This window comes from Perca fluviatilis, chromosome 4 (assembly GCF_010015445.1).
Source record: "Perca fluviatilis chromosome 4, GENO_Pfluv_1.0, whole genome shotgun sequence".
Classification (NCBI taxonomy): Eukaryota; Metazoa; Chordata; class Actinopteri; order Perciformes; family Percidae; genus Perca; species Perca fluviatilis.
Genome location: NC_053115.1, coordinates 25770385 through 25786145, shown reverse-complemented (window position 1 = coordinate 25786145; position 15761 = coordinate 25770385). Strand labels below are relative to the sequence as shown.

Sequence of the window (15761 nt, the reverse complement as noted above, 5' to 3'; positions counted from 1 at the left end):
ACCATTCACACACATTCATACACTATGGCCGAGGCTGCCGTACAAGGTGCCACCTGCTCATCAGGTAAACATTCACACACATTTACACTCCGATGGCGCAGCACCGGGGGCAACTCGGGGTTCGGTGTCTTGCCCAAGGACACTTCGGCATGGAACTGCAGGGCCAGGGATCGAACCACCAACCTTACGATTGGCAGGCAACCTCTCTACCACTTAGCCACAGCCGCCTTGATTAAAAAAAATAAGGAAAAATCCAATCTTTAACGACACCAATTTTGTTTGTGAATGAATAATGTATCGTAAATAAATAAAATAAATGTTCTTTCTTAAAATACAGGGGGCATAAGTCAGTACACCCCTATATTAAATTCCCATAGAGGCAGGCAGATTTTTATTGTTAAAGGCCAGTTATTTCATGGATCCAGGATACTATGCATCCTGATGAAGTTCCCTTGGCCTTTGGAATTAAAATAGCCCCACATCATCAAATACCCTTCACCATACCTAGAGATTGGCATGGGGTACTTGCCATAAAATCATCTGTCAATGCAAATCAAACCAGCTATTATGCTAACTGAAATAAAACCATTTTTTTAATTAAGGCATTAAGATCAATTTCCAAAAGATGGATTTTTTTATTCCTCTTTTTAGTCCTAATTTTTTCACAACTATACAACTATACATACATACATACATACATACATACATACATACATACATACATACATACATACATATGTATGTACGTATGTACGTGTATGTATTTATTTTACTATATATAAAAAACAATTCCTCCACACCATACGACCTCGTAAGTGGTTTGTTCCTACCCTCTAATACGACCTGTAGGAGTGGTAGCAGTAGTAGCACTACTGATTTGGGTAATGGTTCTCTGAACGGGAAGTACCATACTTAAACACATGACAAAGTGAATTACCAACCTTTGCTGGTGGCTGACTGTGGAGCAGGCACTAGGACCTGCAGCACTCTGCAGGCAGACACAGGCTGCAGCCTCTGGGACACTTCTCACTTACTTTCAGAACAATTTTCAAACAAGTGCCACACTCAGAAAGGACTGTTTGGGATAATTGACAAAGAATTTGTTCTTCCCCTCCCTGGCATCTTGTGGAATTGGACACAAACTGGAATATATTTCAGTGATCCTCGGGAGTCATACGTCAGTGGAGAGAAGAGAGAGCTTTTGCAGAGGTAGAGGACTATTTTATCTTCACCTACACTGCATGAATCTACAGTAACGTACTACTCTTTCAAATAAAACAGCAGTAGTTTAACATGTTTTGCTTTACATTACACTCATATACACAGACATTTTTTTTTTTAATACTGAATAGTTTTTAGATTACTTTAGTTTTGTGCAGCTTTTGAGTAAAACCTCGGTTAACTTGGTGAGAAAGAAAGTGTGTTAAAGTGTGACCAAGGTAAACTTTCACATGCAACATTTGTATACTTTCTGTATTTATATTTCATCATAGTTACCTGCTGATGACTTAGTTAAAATTGTTATGTTTTAGAAGGCTAATGATGGGTTATATTTAGATAGGTTGAAGATCAGACCCAACAGAAAACGGATCATCTCCTCCATCCCCTTCAGAAACTGTTCTGGGCTCATCGGGTTACAATAGCATTGATCAGACCTGCAATCGTGTCCTTGGGCTAGGTGATATTCTCAAAGCATTCCTGCACAGTTTTTTTATTTGGATTGCATGTTGGGTTAGAAATCAGGAGCTAGCCGCAGGGCAGTTTTACTCAAATTATGTGTGCCACAGAGTTAAAACAAATTATTGCATTCTTGACATAATAGCAGGTGATTATACTCGAGAAGACTTGCTATGCTATTTTGATAGGTAGCCTACTTTTTCCATACTATATTCCATATATTTGTCATTATGGAATAGGAATTCAACACCTTTAAATCTACGTATTTTGGACACATTCCAGTACATTTTCATGAACTCATTTACACTCTCCAGCATTGAGAAAAATCACTTATAGGCCTACTTCTTCTAGAGGTTTGTGTGAGTTTTTTCATAGTTTCTAAGTATATCTTTGGTGTACCGGCAGAGAGAGGGTCATTTGAGCTACATAGTAAACATGGGAACAGAGCAACTCATTTATAAACTAAACCACATGGCTGTTATCAACTGGCAAGAAAAACAAACTGCACGATCAATAGGGAGGCTTCTTTGCACTCAAACAAAAGAGCCAGTAGTCAGTTTACAACGACAAAGAGAGTGATGAAGTCAGAGTGATGAAATCAGAGGGGGTTGAGCCGAAGGTAGGATGTTAGTCTTAGTGCTTACTTAAGGAAATGAAATGGCAGATGCAGATTTAATTGTATATCTTATATATCTATGCTGGTATCTGTGGTTAGTTTTTTTTTTTTTTTTTTGCATCGATCTTCATAAATGGCAGCTTCATTTCTAGGCTAATTTTACTCTGTGATGAGGGGCGGAGTTTGTCATGTAGTTCTTTTGAGGGATCTTTGAACTCCCGGTCACTTGTTCTGTGCGGTTGATGCTCAATGCTGCCTTCAAAGGGAACTTGCGGTTGTGTTTTTTGACATGGGAAGGTGATCACACACTATGCTTGACGGTTGTGGTTAAACTTGCAACTGGAAAAAAGCACAGTAGACACTACAGGACTCCTTGTAATGTTTTTATGTTAAATTATTTTGTGTTTTCTGCATTCAAAAAAAGGAAAAAGAAAAAAAATACATAAAACAAAGCTTACACTCTAAAGGCTGCTTTGTACAAACTCTGCTTCAGAACTCGTGACTTGCACAATAGTGTGTCATTAATATGGAATCTACTTCTGAACACCGTAAAAGGTAACCACATTTGATTAAATGAAAGCAAATTTTGAAGTATGGAAATTTGCTATATATTTCACTACATGCTTCTCTGTGTTGGGACTTATGATATATGTGTAGCTGATTACTTAAACATAAAGTAATGAAATATCCCTCCCAAACTAAGGTGCTTATTAAGGTATCTCTCGAGTAGTTTCAATGGAGTCTGCACAATTATTAACGTTTAATCTCTTGATTATCTTTTTAATTAAATGATTAATTGTTTAGTCTATAAAATGTCAAAGACAAAGTTCCGAGAGCTGAAGGTCAAGTGTTCAATTGGTTGTTTGTCCAAGCAACAGTTCAGAACCCAAATATATTGAATTTACAATAATTAAACCGAAAGGTCGTCACATTTAACAAACCGAAACCAGAGAATGTTTGAGAGCAGACTGTCTGTCTCAGCATCAACAATTATCAGATCTCTTCACATTTTAATATTTTTCACATTTTTGTAAATAAAATTTGATGTATGCATCAATGTTAGACTGGAGCTGAAAGGAGTTGTGGTGGAAGACGGAAAAAGGACTGAACTTTTACCATCTCTTCTGGTATGCAGAGTAACAATCTACATCAGTGGAGTTTTTCCACTGACCAGCATTCCTCATTGCTGAACAATCTGTTCCACAGGTGGATGAACGGGGTCCAGACCAGGCTCCGACTTTTAAAGACAGGTTACAGATGCTGTATGGTCCATCTGAGTAAAACCAGGGTGTAAAGGTTTCAGCATGCCTAAAAAACAAACCTGTTCATGCTAAGAAACATCCATCTGCTTTGGACAGTTATTTACACTTTTTTTTATTCTCCTGCTTTTCCATTCATCAGACAGACAGGCATCTGACTGTTTCTCGTTGGTTCTGTTTTGCTGTGCTATGTTGGAGATGTAATGAAGTCCACTCCTGCCTTGCCAGATTTAAACATAAACCATTGACAGAATAGCAACTGTAGAGTTAGATTTACTTGAATCAAGCAATAGATTTACATCTGGTGGTTGTTTTAATGAGACGGTCATCCGCTACAAACCTAAGGGGTCTTTATATGTTAACAGTGCTAAATCTTCTTTCTAAGATTTTTTTTTTTTTTCCCCCATCTACATCTACACATTCCCAACCTGGTGGCTAGGGGTGGGCGATATGGGAAAAATATATCACCATTTTTTCAGACAGGTTCACAATCCCCAATTAGTTTTTTTTTGTTGTTTGTTTTTAAAGTCCGGGTAAAGCAAAATCAGAAAATGTGTTAGAATGTTAGAAAATACTTGTTGAAAACATGTGAAAAGACTGTAAACTGTGTAAGTGCTAAAAATCACCCCTCCCCTACTATGTAAAAACATTGTTACTACTACCATTAGAGCGTATACCCGTGAATTTATTGAAAGGTTAGCCCTACAGTAGCATCAGTGTTGTATAATTTACTCCGTACATTCCACAAGCTCTCTTAGCTCTTTCAGAGTAGTAATGAATAACCAACTTTGTTAAATGCCACAATTATATACAAGAACAATAGCCGTCAGTCACTAAAGTACCTTTCAGTCTTTGAGCCCGAAACCCACTACCCTGACCGCCTGCAGTTACTGCTCACTACTGTGGGTGTGTGCTTTGTTGGTTGAAATTTACTAAAAACGTGTAATCGGGCATTCAGAATGAATCTCTTCTAAACGCCGATAAACTGCTACACAGATATAATTAAACACTCGGCCAAGAGCAACAACTGCGTGCTTGTGCCTTATTGCCGGTTCATGTGAAGTCCTCCCGCTGCCGCCTCCCACCAACCTTGCATAGCCTATTTCTCGTATAAAATGTTTTCAGAAACACATTTCAGTGAACTATTTTCATAAAATAAGAGATCGTATTCCAAACGAGCCGCCATTATGGTCCGTTTTATTGCAGACGCATATGGTCTTATGGTTATTGGTTTCTTGCAGAGCAATCGGTCGGAGCAGAGGAGAGTTTAAGTTTAGTAGCGAAGATATTAACTGAATATACAGCACATAGATGTATAATAAGAACAGTACAGCACAGTTTGCAGTTTTGTGCACTGTAAGCTGTAGCAGGAAAAGTCAACAACACCTGTATTTCGGCGCGTTTGTGACGTCCAAAAAAACAAAAGTTGCAATGGGAAAGATGAAAGAAAATGGCTCTGTCGCTGTGAGGTGGAATTCTTCTTCAGCCCAGGGTGTGTGTGCTGGGTTAGCTGCTAACGATGGTCTGTTGCTGCGGAGCATTACTCGTATTTTGGCTCGGGGGGTGTGTGCTATCTTTTAGTATGTGTGCTATTATGTGCTAGCGAACTAACCCAGCTGCAACAAGAGTCTGTCGCACCCATGGCAGCGGTTTGTAAAGATTTATAGCTAGTGGACTAATGGCGTTTTTTAGGCTTCTGCGGGAGATCGGTGCTCATACAGAATTTAGCCTACTACTTCACATTCTGCCTATTTTCACACAAAAGAAACATCTGGTCCATTACTGCAGAGTGTGAAAACGTCAGGTTAAAGTCAATTGCATTCCATTGTGCAATCCTGTATAGTATAATGACAATAAAACAGTGAACCTTGAAATATATTCAAATCAATCTATTGAAAAACTAGCGTTTTTTTCCATGTTTAGGTGTCTTAATACACAAAGTGAATATTTTGAAAATTTTCCTCCTCTCCTGTCCCACAAAAGAGCAGGACTGTAATTGCCTACAATTACGGAAGCTTGCATTATTCCTACCTTCACTGGCGTCAAACCTGATTGGCCACCCTTCATGTATAATTGCATCAACATCTATCCTTCCATGCAGACATGTCCCATCATCTCTTGCAGCCTTAGGCACAGTTCAAGGAACATGGTACCCACGTACATGTAAAGAAAATTAAGCTACTGTTTAAACCTACTGCTGCACAAACACTGTTATCTCTCTTTATATCTCAGCAGAAGCACCTCTCTCTGATATTACAATTGACTTTAAATATATATATATATATATATATATATATATATATATATATATATATATAAAAAAAAAAAACAGTGTAAAAGTGAGTATCTGTAGAGGATAAGCAGCGGAGCTACAACAAGCCTGTGCCTGTGATTAAGCTGTTTTGCCTCTCTCCACTGAAGAGCCCCTGCAAGCAGGAGTACCTCATCATCTGAGAGTGCCAGTTACAGTAAGGCCACACACAGTTGGAACTGTGAACCCCTCTCCTCATCCAGCACGCCAATTACAACTCAACCTCTGTAACTTTAGCTCTTTCAGACACAGTGGACTGTGTTATTATGAGAAGGGAATGAATACAAATAACTCATGCTTATTCTTTTCCAAATTTCCAATTACTTTCACTTTAAACTTAGTGTTTCAAGCCAGAACTGATACTAATGATTATGGTTTTCTACTATCTGCAGATGCTGCTGAAGGAAAACTGCTAACACAGATCAATGGGCTTGTCCAGTATGCACATTTGTATTCTGATTCCACTTTTTCAAACATGTAGTTTAATCATAGGTATAGATGCTAATTGTGATCTTCTTTTTGATTTGAGCCAAATCCTACAAACAAATAAGGCAAAGCCCAGACGACCACTAAAAGTGACAGGATACAAACAGTCAACATCAAACTCAGCACCACATATGCATTTCTACATACACAGCGCTGCTTCTGTGGTGTCACTTTATTTACCTTCCATAACAGCAGGGGTGAATTTATTTGGAGAAGGTATAACCATAATATAAGCCAGGGATACAGAACGTTGCAGTGAGGAAAACAAAGGCTGCAGTAAAAAAGAGCTACAAAGGTGTTAGGGTATGGGAGAAGCTCTTTGATTGGTCATAAAGGTTCAGATTTGGAAAGAGGTTGCCACAAAATGTCAAAGCAAAGATGGAAACAAAAGCCAGAAAAAGGAAATGAAGACCTTTCTACACAAGGTGATGGTTAAGACCATTTCAGACTGTCTCATACTTGAAGCTGCTGCACAAAGAATTTAAATAGGGTTGGCACTTGACAAAGTCCAAAGCCAAAATGTGGTACTCTAACTGCATATGTACTTTCTGCTAACTTGCTATGATCCTCTTTGGCCCCTCTGCATGCTGGTTTCCATTTGGTGAAACTGAAAACAACAGTATTTGGGTGACACACAAAACAGGAGACCACAACTCAATATCTTACAAAACAACACAGGGAGGGGCTGCTGCATTGTTCTAATACCAAGAATATATTGTGGATAATGTTTTCAGACTAACATGCTATCTGACACTGAACTGGTGCTCCTGTGTACAGTAGTACTGCTGAAACCAACAGCAATAAACAGTTATATAAAAGCAAAAGAAAAAGTGTAAATAGATGAGTCCTCTTCAGCGTTTCTACAGCAAATATTTCTTAAATGGCACATCATTTTTAAGGATATGCATGACTTTTAATACGACAGTAATAGACTAACTGGACACAGGAGGATGTAAAAGTCTGGCCAAGTAATTTCCTTAAGTGAAGGGAGAAATCAAAGCAGCTATTCTGTCCAAGCGTTGAAAGTCCTATCTGATCTGGCATCTGCCATTGTAATGTCCTCCAATAATTGAATTGGCCATAATCCGGAAAAAAATAAAATCTGTGGGGTTGCACTCATTATCATCAAGACAACTTGAGACAGCACCAGGTCATCAAGGCTGTTTCAGCTCGTCTGGGCCAAAGTTAATTCACAAGTGGATATGAAGTTTATTTCATGAGACTGGGGTCTGCCAAGGTTTGATCACAAACTAAACTTCCACTACATTTTTGAACAACACACACTGACCCCCTTGAGTCATTGTTGTAAGAGTTTATTTAACTAATTTGGAGTCCTTGAGCGGAGTCTGTTTTTCCATTGAGCCTGTTGTGTTTACTAAATTGTGTATAGAGAATGGGGTCAGCTGTGTTTCCTCAGCACAGTGAGACCAAACAGCCATCAGTGAGTAATGAAACTGTCATTGTTAAATCTGCCATTTATCTCTCATTCCCCCCCCACCCCATTTTCCACCCGTTTCGAATATTATCAGCCCAATCAATAGCCACTTTGTCAACATCTATTTTATCTAAAAAATAATGTACATTTCTCTGTTTGTTCATCTCATTTAATTGTATATGCGATTGTCAAGCATTGTCAAAAAGTTAAATTCTCATGTGCAATTTATATAATAAAGATTGGTATTTGGCATCTGTGTATTGATGCAGTATTGCCATGGAAAATATTGCAATACTATGTCATATTGATTTGAGCAATACTAAGAAAGATGTTGTGCACTTTATGTCTGAGACATTATTTCTCGAGCTGTTTTTACTTATCTTTGACATCATGAAGTTCAATAGATTTAGCTGCGTGTGATCTGCTGTATAGTCTGTGGTCAACAGGAAGTAAGACCTCTTGTGGAAACTACTCAGCTTATAAAGGCTAAATCACAAATCTACATTATAATTTCTGCAGATTGTGTATCCTATCGCAGGAAACAAACAATATGCTTCTATTGTCATCTAGATGTTGCAATCAAAGTATGTACTCAGTGATAACGCTGAAGTTTCTATCTGTTGCATCACTAAAAGCATTGGATGAAAAAGTCAAGACCCGTCTTTGAGCCTTTGCTGACTAACTGGCCCTCCCTGAGTTTCCTCTTTGGCTGCACTCAATTTGGTCTCAGTTTGGACCTGATGGGGTCTGTAGGTCTCAGTGCCAGGCAGACTTTCACACATCTGCATTAAATCACAACTGACTGCCAGCAGAGGCCCCATTTCTCAACCAAAGGTCATTTCTTGTTGGAAAAAGTTTCCCACATAGTTGTCTGATAAAAGTAAAACTCAACTATATCCAACAGGACAGGAATCGGGCAAAAAAATAGAAATTATGTGCTTCAATTGCATGCTATTATCCTTTTTAGAATGTTTCCTTTGACTAGTTGCCAAAATACAAAATAAGATTTCAATTCCCTACAACTGGAGGACAAGCTGAGGCAAGTATGCAAAGGCTCAAAATCTTAAAAGGTAACCTTAAATGTGTTGCAATGTTCACATGTGTTGAAGCAGACTATGCGATACCATGTGTTAGCATGTCTACTAGCATTTGAGAGGTAACCGCAGTAAGAAAATTGCTATGTGCAACAAAATTAACGTGTTGGAATATTTTATAGTGGTTTTTGCTTGTATCCGTAGAAAGAACTGAGCTTTAAAAATGTCACTGTTTCCATTCTACAGTCAGCTCTTTATTAATTTTGACTTATAAAGAAAATAATCACTGGGCAAAATCTCACATGTAGTAACGTCACGTTAGTCTGAAGCTCTGGTGTGAAGGTGACATTGCTTCTTTAGTTTTTTTCCGTTTCCTTCCTGTGTGCCTGTCAGTCGTAAAAAAAAAAAAAGGAAGGAATATACCATTGCCTTATAATTAAAATGATGCCCTATTTACCTTTGACTGGAAACACTCTTCAATTTAAGAGATCTTTATGCACTATCATTCCTGTCTTCCTGCCTGTCCTTGTGCATCTATGAAATCACCACAGCAGAGCTGCGTGCATGGTTAATTAATGGATTCCTAGCCATCAATTAAGATGTGAGTGACTCAAGAAACTGACATACTGTAACAACGACAGAGGCTGAAACCTGAAGCAGCACCTCAAGTCTAATTATAGTGGCAAGCAGCAATACTGTGACAGGCCAGCAATTTAGTCACAAAGTGGAAAAACTGATTTGAAAGTTGTTGTTTTCAGAAATTATCGTTAGGGAGTGCCATTTGAAACCATTCATCCTTATGGTAATTAAAATAAAATAAAAATAAAAAACTTTTTAAATTCAGGTGTTTGTTACAAAGCTATATTACATTACTATAAAGTCTGCATCACTTTAGATGACTTTAAGGTCAGGATTGTGGAGTACAAAATCTACACAATCTCACAGAGTCTAACTAGTTGCACTGAACCCAAAACGCACCTTAAAGTGCTCATATTATGCTTTTTGGCCCTTTCCTTTATTGTGCTATATATCTTTTTTGTGCATGTAATAGGTTTACAAAGTCAAAAAGCCCAAAGTCCACCCCAAAGGGACCATCTCCAACAGAAAACACTGTTTACAAACTGCTCCAAACAGCTCTACTGTAGTCCAGCCTTTACTTCCGTGACGAACCTGTATCACGTTGTAACACGTTATAATGCTCGCTTAGCTGCATCACCCTCATACTCTGCTTCTGACTGGCTAGTAGTCCTTTCCTAGCTATTGCACATGTGTGACTCCCAACAAAGATGGAATAGAAGTGAGATGCCTCACTCTGTAGCTAAAACGAAGAGCTCAACACACAGGGTGAAAAGAGGTGCTGCAGCAATGTGTAGTACAAAAAAATATGGTGTTTTTTGAAAATTAAACTATTTAAACCTATTCTGATATAACCTCTAAATACAATTATGAAACTGAAAATGAGCATAATATGAGCACTTAAATAAAAAAACGATTTACGGTAGTTACTTTTTTTTCTGTTACTTTTCAATATTTAAAAAGTAACAAAAAAAAAAAAACTATATGAATCGATTTTTGGAATTCTATTAATCGATTTTGAATCGGTAGAGCTTGAATCGCGATTCGAATATGAATCAATGTTTTTGCACACCCCTAATTGTTATCTCCCCCAAGGATGTTATGTTTTCGGTTTGGTTTGTCAGACTCCACTGTTTTGTTTGTTGTTTTATCTGTCTGTCAGCGGGATTTTTGAAAAAACTACTGGCCCGATTTTCATGAAACTTAGTGGAAGGGTGAAGCATGGGTTTAATTAATAAAAGATTAAACGTAACAAGATTTCTCGTCAAGGTAAAAAGCGTCTCGCAATATCAGTACACACGTGCAAAGCAGCACCCTTGAAATTAGCATAGAAGATGCCCCGTCCGTTATCCAAAGTTGACAGAGTTTTAATTTTGCAGAGTGATAGCTAGGGATGCACCGAATCCAGGATTCAGGTTCGAATTTGGCCAAATATTGGGCTTTTTGACGGGGTTCGGTTTCTGCCGAACCGAACCCTACTTGGCTGCTGCTCGTTAGCTAACGTTAGCTTTCTAATTTCACCCACCCAACATGCCTTCTGTAGTGGAATGACGGCCAAAAATGCTTGTCTTTTACTGTGAACATTTACTGTTCAATATGTTGCAGTTTTACACACAAGAAAGTGAACAACTTAACCTTGACGGACATGTTTTGCATCTAGCGTCTCACATTCATCTCAGTAAGCTAGCAAGAGTACACAACAGACAACTTACGTGTAGGCTACTTAAAAATAAAAGCACTTCCTGTGACGGTTCACAGTAAAACTAAATTACTATTAAACAAATAAGGTTGTGTAACTTTTCACATATTGTAACGTAAATCAAGTACTGTAAATGTAAATAGTGAGTTTTAATCACACTATAATTTACCATTTCCTTTAGACTGTTTTAAACTAAACAACATGGATTTCTTATTTAAGTGCTTTAAACAAACATTTCACAACACCTTCATCATACACTGGTTAGCGAAAATTTGCTCATCTGGCAATAGCGATGTGCTTTCCTACAATGTGAAAAGAGCGTGTGAATTTAACATTAACTCGTTACATTTAACTATTTTCTCTCTCTCTCTTTTTTTTTTTTTTTTTTTTTTTTTTTTTTTTTTTTTTTTTTTTTTTTTTTTTTTTTTTTTTTTTTTTTTTTTTTTTTTTTTTTTTTTTTTTTTTTTTTTTTTTTTTTTTTTTTTTTTTTTTTTTTTTTTTTTTTTTTTTTTTTTTTTTTTTTTTTTTTTTTTTTTTTTTTTTTTCTCTCTCTATATAATGTAGCCTACTTCCTTGCTTATTCCTGCAATGAATAAAATGCACAAAAAAAATATCTGTTGAGTGTTTGATGGTAATGTATTTGTGCTTTAGAACATAATCAATGTGAAACAATAGTAAAATAAGCTTATTTATCTCTGTCTACTGTACAATGACAAATTCAAGTACAAAACATTTGGTCTCAACTACTGCCAGAAAATAGTTATGCTGTAACCTTGGTTCTCTGAGTGAGGAGTCTCTCTCTCCACCATACATATGGAATAAGTAACAGTGTAACTGTTAGTTATACAGGAAAGAAGCCAGTTATCAGAGTTTTTGGCAAAACCTTTCAGTGCTCGGTTTTCATTTTGGGACTTTCAACTGAATAAAGGACTACTTTTCCAGTCTTATTTCTTCATTGTAGTTTTATGTAAAATAGTGTTAAAATCTCGTCTCGATCCCGTGAACCCAATCTTGTGTCTTGTCTCCTGAGCTGGGTGTCATCACATCCCTAGCGGATACACAAATTATTTTTCACTTTTGTTAACAATGCAAGATAGGGCATTTGTACTGCATTCATGTGATGTCAGAATAATCTGAAGATTCACAATGCTTTAACATTATTTCATAAAGATCCCCACATTTTACTGTGGCTGTCATTGCAGAAACTTCTGAGTTTGAGGGCTTAAATTCAGCACAAAGCTATGCAGTTTTGCATGAATGACCACAGCAACGTAATGAGCAGCATGTCATTCAAAGCCCATTGGTGGCTTTCAGATAAAGTCACCTGCACCTCCCTTCCTCATTGAATAAAGGCCAGCCATGGTGGATCAGGTTACTAGAAGGACTGTGTGACTTTTACCATATGAATGAAGCCACAGCCATTTTTTTCAGAGAGGTAGATTGTTCATGGTCTGCAGATTGGATTGTGTGCCACGCCACCCCAGGCTGCTTGTCAGTTATCCCAGACGGGGCTCATTAAACTGACTCCATTAGAGCTAATGAGTTGTATGCCAGTGTTTGTGGGTGGCCTCTCCATTCAGGGCTAACAGACCACAAAACAGATTGAGTTCATTCCCACTGGCGAGGGAAGAATGGTTTGTCTGCCTTCGCTGCCTACCTGCATCTACGGGAGCCTCAAACTATCCTGCAACAAGAAATGTAAACAAATTGAATCACTCTCGACAAGCAAACACCAAGCTCAGAACAACAGGCTCAGCACAACATAGATTGAAGGTGACAATAACAAACTCCCTCCCCTTCTAGAATATGCAGGTGGATGCTGGGATGAAGCTTAACTGCTATAGTGTAGTAGCAGTGTAGAGTTTGCACATGAGCAGTGCTGCTGCAGCATACAGTACCTGAGGGAAAGAACGGGCAGAGCAGTGACAGCTTAAATAGACCAACATATTGCAAAGTAGGTCCACAACAAAATACATACAAAGATCAAAAAAAAGTTAGCAGAAAAATGCTCATTGACAATTTCCCAGAGCGCAAGAAGATGTAGGATTATATAGCTTGTTTTGTCCAACCAACAGTCCAAAACACAAGGATATTATCATACAAAAAGAAAAAAGGAGCACATCTTTAATTTGGGATGCTTGAACCAAATTTATTTTGGCATTTTAACCTGAAAATATGATTAATTGAATATGTATATTGTTGCTAGTAGGGCTGCACGATATGAGGAAAATATGGGATATGCAATAACGTTGTTGAATATCATGATAATATTACTTGCGATAAACAGATATTGAAGTGTACTCAGTTCTGCTGCTTTCAGTATTCTGCTAAAATACAACAAATTGCTTGTAAAAATTTAAAACAAATCAAAAGGAAATAATTGCCAACGTTATTTTATTTGAACAAATTGAACATTGAATTGAATATAAAAAAAAGGCACCCACTAGAGCCCTGCACGGTTCTTTTAATCCCACTCCAGTCCGTTCCCGCAGCTTGTGTTGGGTCTGGCCCGCACGGCATATATTAGATTGATTGTCAATAGATTGACCATTGATTTAGTGTCTTCTTCCCTCCCGCAGGGAAACTAGTTATTTTACTGTGTAGTATCAATAAATATGCATATCTGTCGGTAATAAGTAGCGAAATTACGTTCTAGTGCATAATTACATTCAAGTGCAATAATTAGTTATTCTAGTGCAATATAAGAGCAAAGTGACATTGTATTCATTTATTTATTTCGCTTATTTTAGAACCATGGCTGTGGTTTGTCGCCAAAGTCCATTAATACCTGACAATGGACACCCCGAAGGGCATTAACCCGCTTATACTATGGTCACTTGCCAAATAACATTTTTAAAACATTAGTTTATATTTTAATTTGTTTTACAATCGAAATCTAAAGTTTGTCCAAATAACTCTGTTTCCCGGTTATGCCTGACGGTTTGACTAATACCTGGAACAATCATTCCCATCCTATAAGGTTCTTATGCAATGCAAACGTTGTTCACTCTTCCAGGAAATAGGAAGGACCTTAGATACGACTTGCAACCCTTAGCAACGGGATAGCTAACGCTATGCTAGCAAGATCCAAAGTCAATAACATTGTGTACAGTTGGCAATCAGTAAAACAATTTGACAGTATGTTGAACAACAAGACAGGCTAGCCATCCAGCCATGTCATTGTCCCCAAAACAATATAACGACTTTTATGAACAATTTTATCCGCAATGTGTAACATTACTGTCGGCCACAGCCTGAAGTAGCGACCTGAACAGGGAACGGGATGTAAGGTAACTTACATCCCGTAAACTCCAGGGAAGTTTTAATCATCAACGACTTCATTTCCTGCATTCCGATACACTTTTATGCACCAATCTACGGTAAAAAAAAATACCTTTATTCAGCCTATAGATGTTAAGAAAAATCACGGATGACAATTCCAAATGTATCAAAAATATAGTGGAAAGTATGTTGTTGCGTGTCATTGGGCATTTTTAAGTTGGTATATAGAAATCCTGGAGCTTACTATCACGTAGACTACACCACCACTGTAAGTGATATTGATAGGCTAAGCGTTGTGATTTACGCAAAACAGCGTTTTTTGCCAGCTTTCCTTCCTGCATTTTGCCTGTAAAACCGTGTTTGTGTTCTTCATATTTATGTAGAATTATAGTTTGCTCTTCTTGTTTAAAATATGAGGCTCTGGTAGATGTTTGCGATTGGTCGTGGTGCGCAAACACCGCCTCTTTTATGTGAACGCGCACACCGCTGGATTGGGAAACCATGGGTTGATTTAACTAGTTGTTAACCAGCGTCGGGACACAGCTTATGTGGGACCGCGGTTGTTAGGTTAGGTGAAGCCGGGTAACTGAAATAAATCCAGGGCATGTTGATCTTGCTTCGCAGTACAGGCCTCTGGTTAGTAAGCTTTGGACTGGGTTTGTGTTTATGCGCGAGTGTACTCGTATGCACGTCCAGACATGGAGTAACCACCGGGAACGGCACCTACCTATGCTATCTAGCCTACAGGAGTCAACACCTTCTGTACTCATCATTCTTGGACCGGGGAAATGTCAGGGCAAAAACCATCAAACACAACTGTATCAGCCCCCCCCCCCCTCCCGAACGTCTGTGAGAACTCTGACACCGGACACTCTCAAGCTGTGGGGTGCATGGGCTCGACACAGCAGTTGGCTAGCCACTACCAAGGGCGATACTAACAGTGGTGCCCCCAGTCGCCGGTGGCGCAATCTGCATCGGGAAGACAACCAATCCACCAGCGCTCCAACACCGGTCCTGCCAGAGGAGGAACGCCCGCAGCCCGTTAACAACCTGGGGCTACCAAGCACTAGCTCAGGGATGCTAACAGAGGCTCCATCAGCAGAGAGGAGCCCATGGCCTAGCTCAGATCAGCAGCTAGCCAACCCCCAATTCACAATTAACTGAACGGTCAGATCAAGAACATAATACCACGTCAGACTTAGTAAATGGCTAATTGAACTGTAGAGTATTTCATAGGAACCGTGTGTTTAAAAAGCAATGACGTGTAAAGCGCTACCAAACTCTTAATCATCCCAAAGTCATCTGGGATCCACACTGCAAACCTAAGGGCCTGCTAGGAGGTCATATTAGCATACGTAGTATTCTATCTAAATGTGTTCAAATCCA

The 15761-nt window shown here is 38.4% G+C and overlaps 2 protein-coding genes across 2 annotated transcripts in view; one reads left to right on the top strand and one right to left on the bottom strand.

Annotated features, from left to right (window-relative positions):
* Positions 1-15761, bottom strand: part of LOC120558082 (potassium voltage-gated channel subfamily A member 10) — a 105828-nt gene that overhangs the window by 86774 nt on the left and 3293 nt on the right. The gene's annotated exons all lie outside the window — the stretch shown is intronic.
* Positions 969-15761, top strand: part of ngfb (nerve growth factor b (beta polypeptide)) — a 29426-nt gene continuing 14633 nt past the window's right edge. The window contains exon 1 of the mRNA XM_039798941.1: positions 969-1209. The gene's annotated coding sequence lies outside the window, so the exon portion shown is untranslated. The remainder of the gene's footprint in view (positions 1210-15761) is intronic.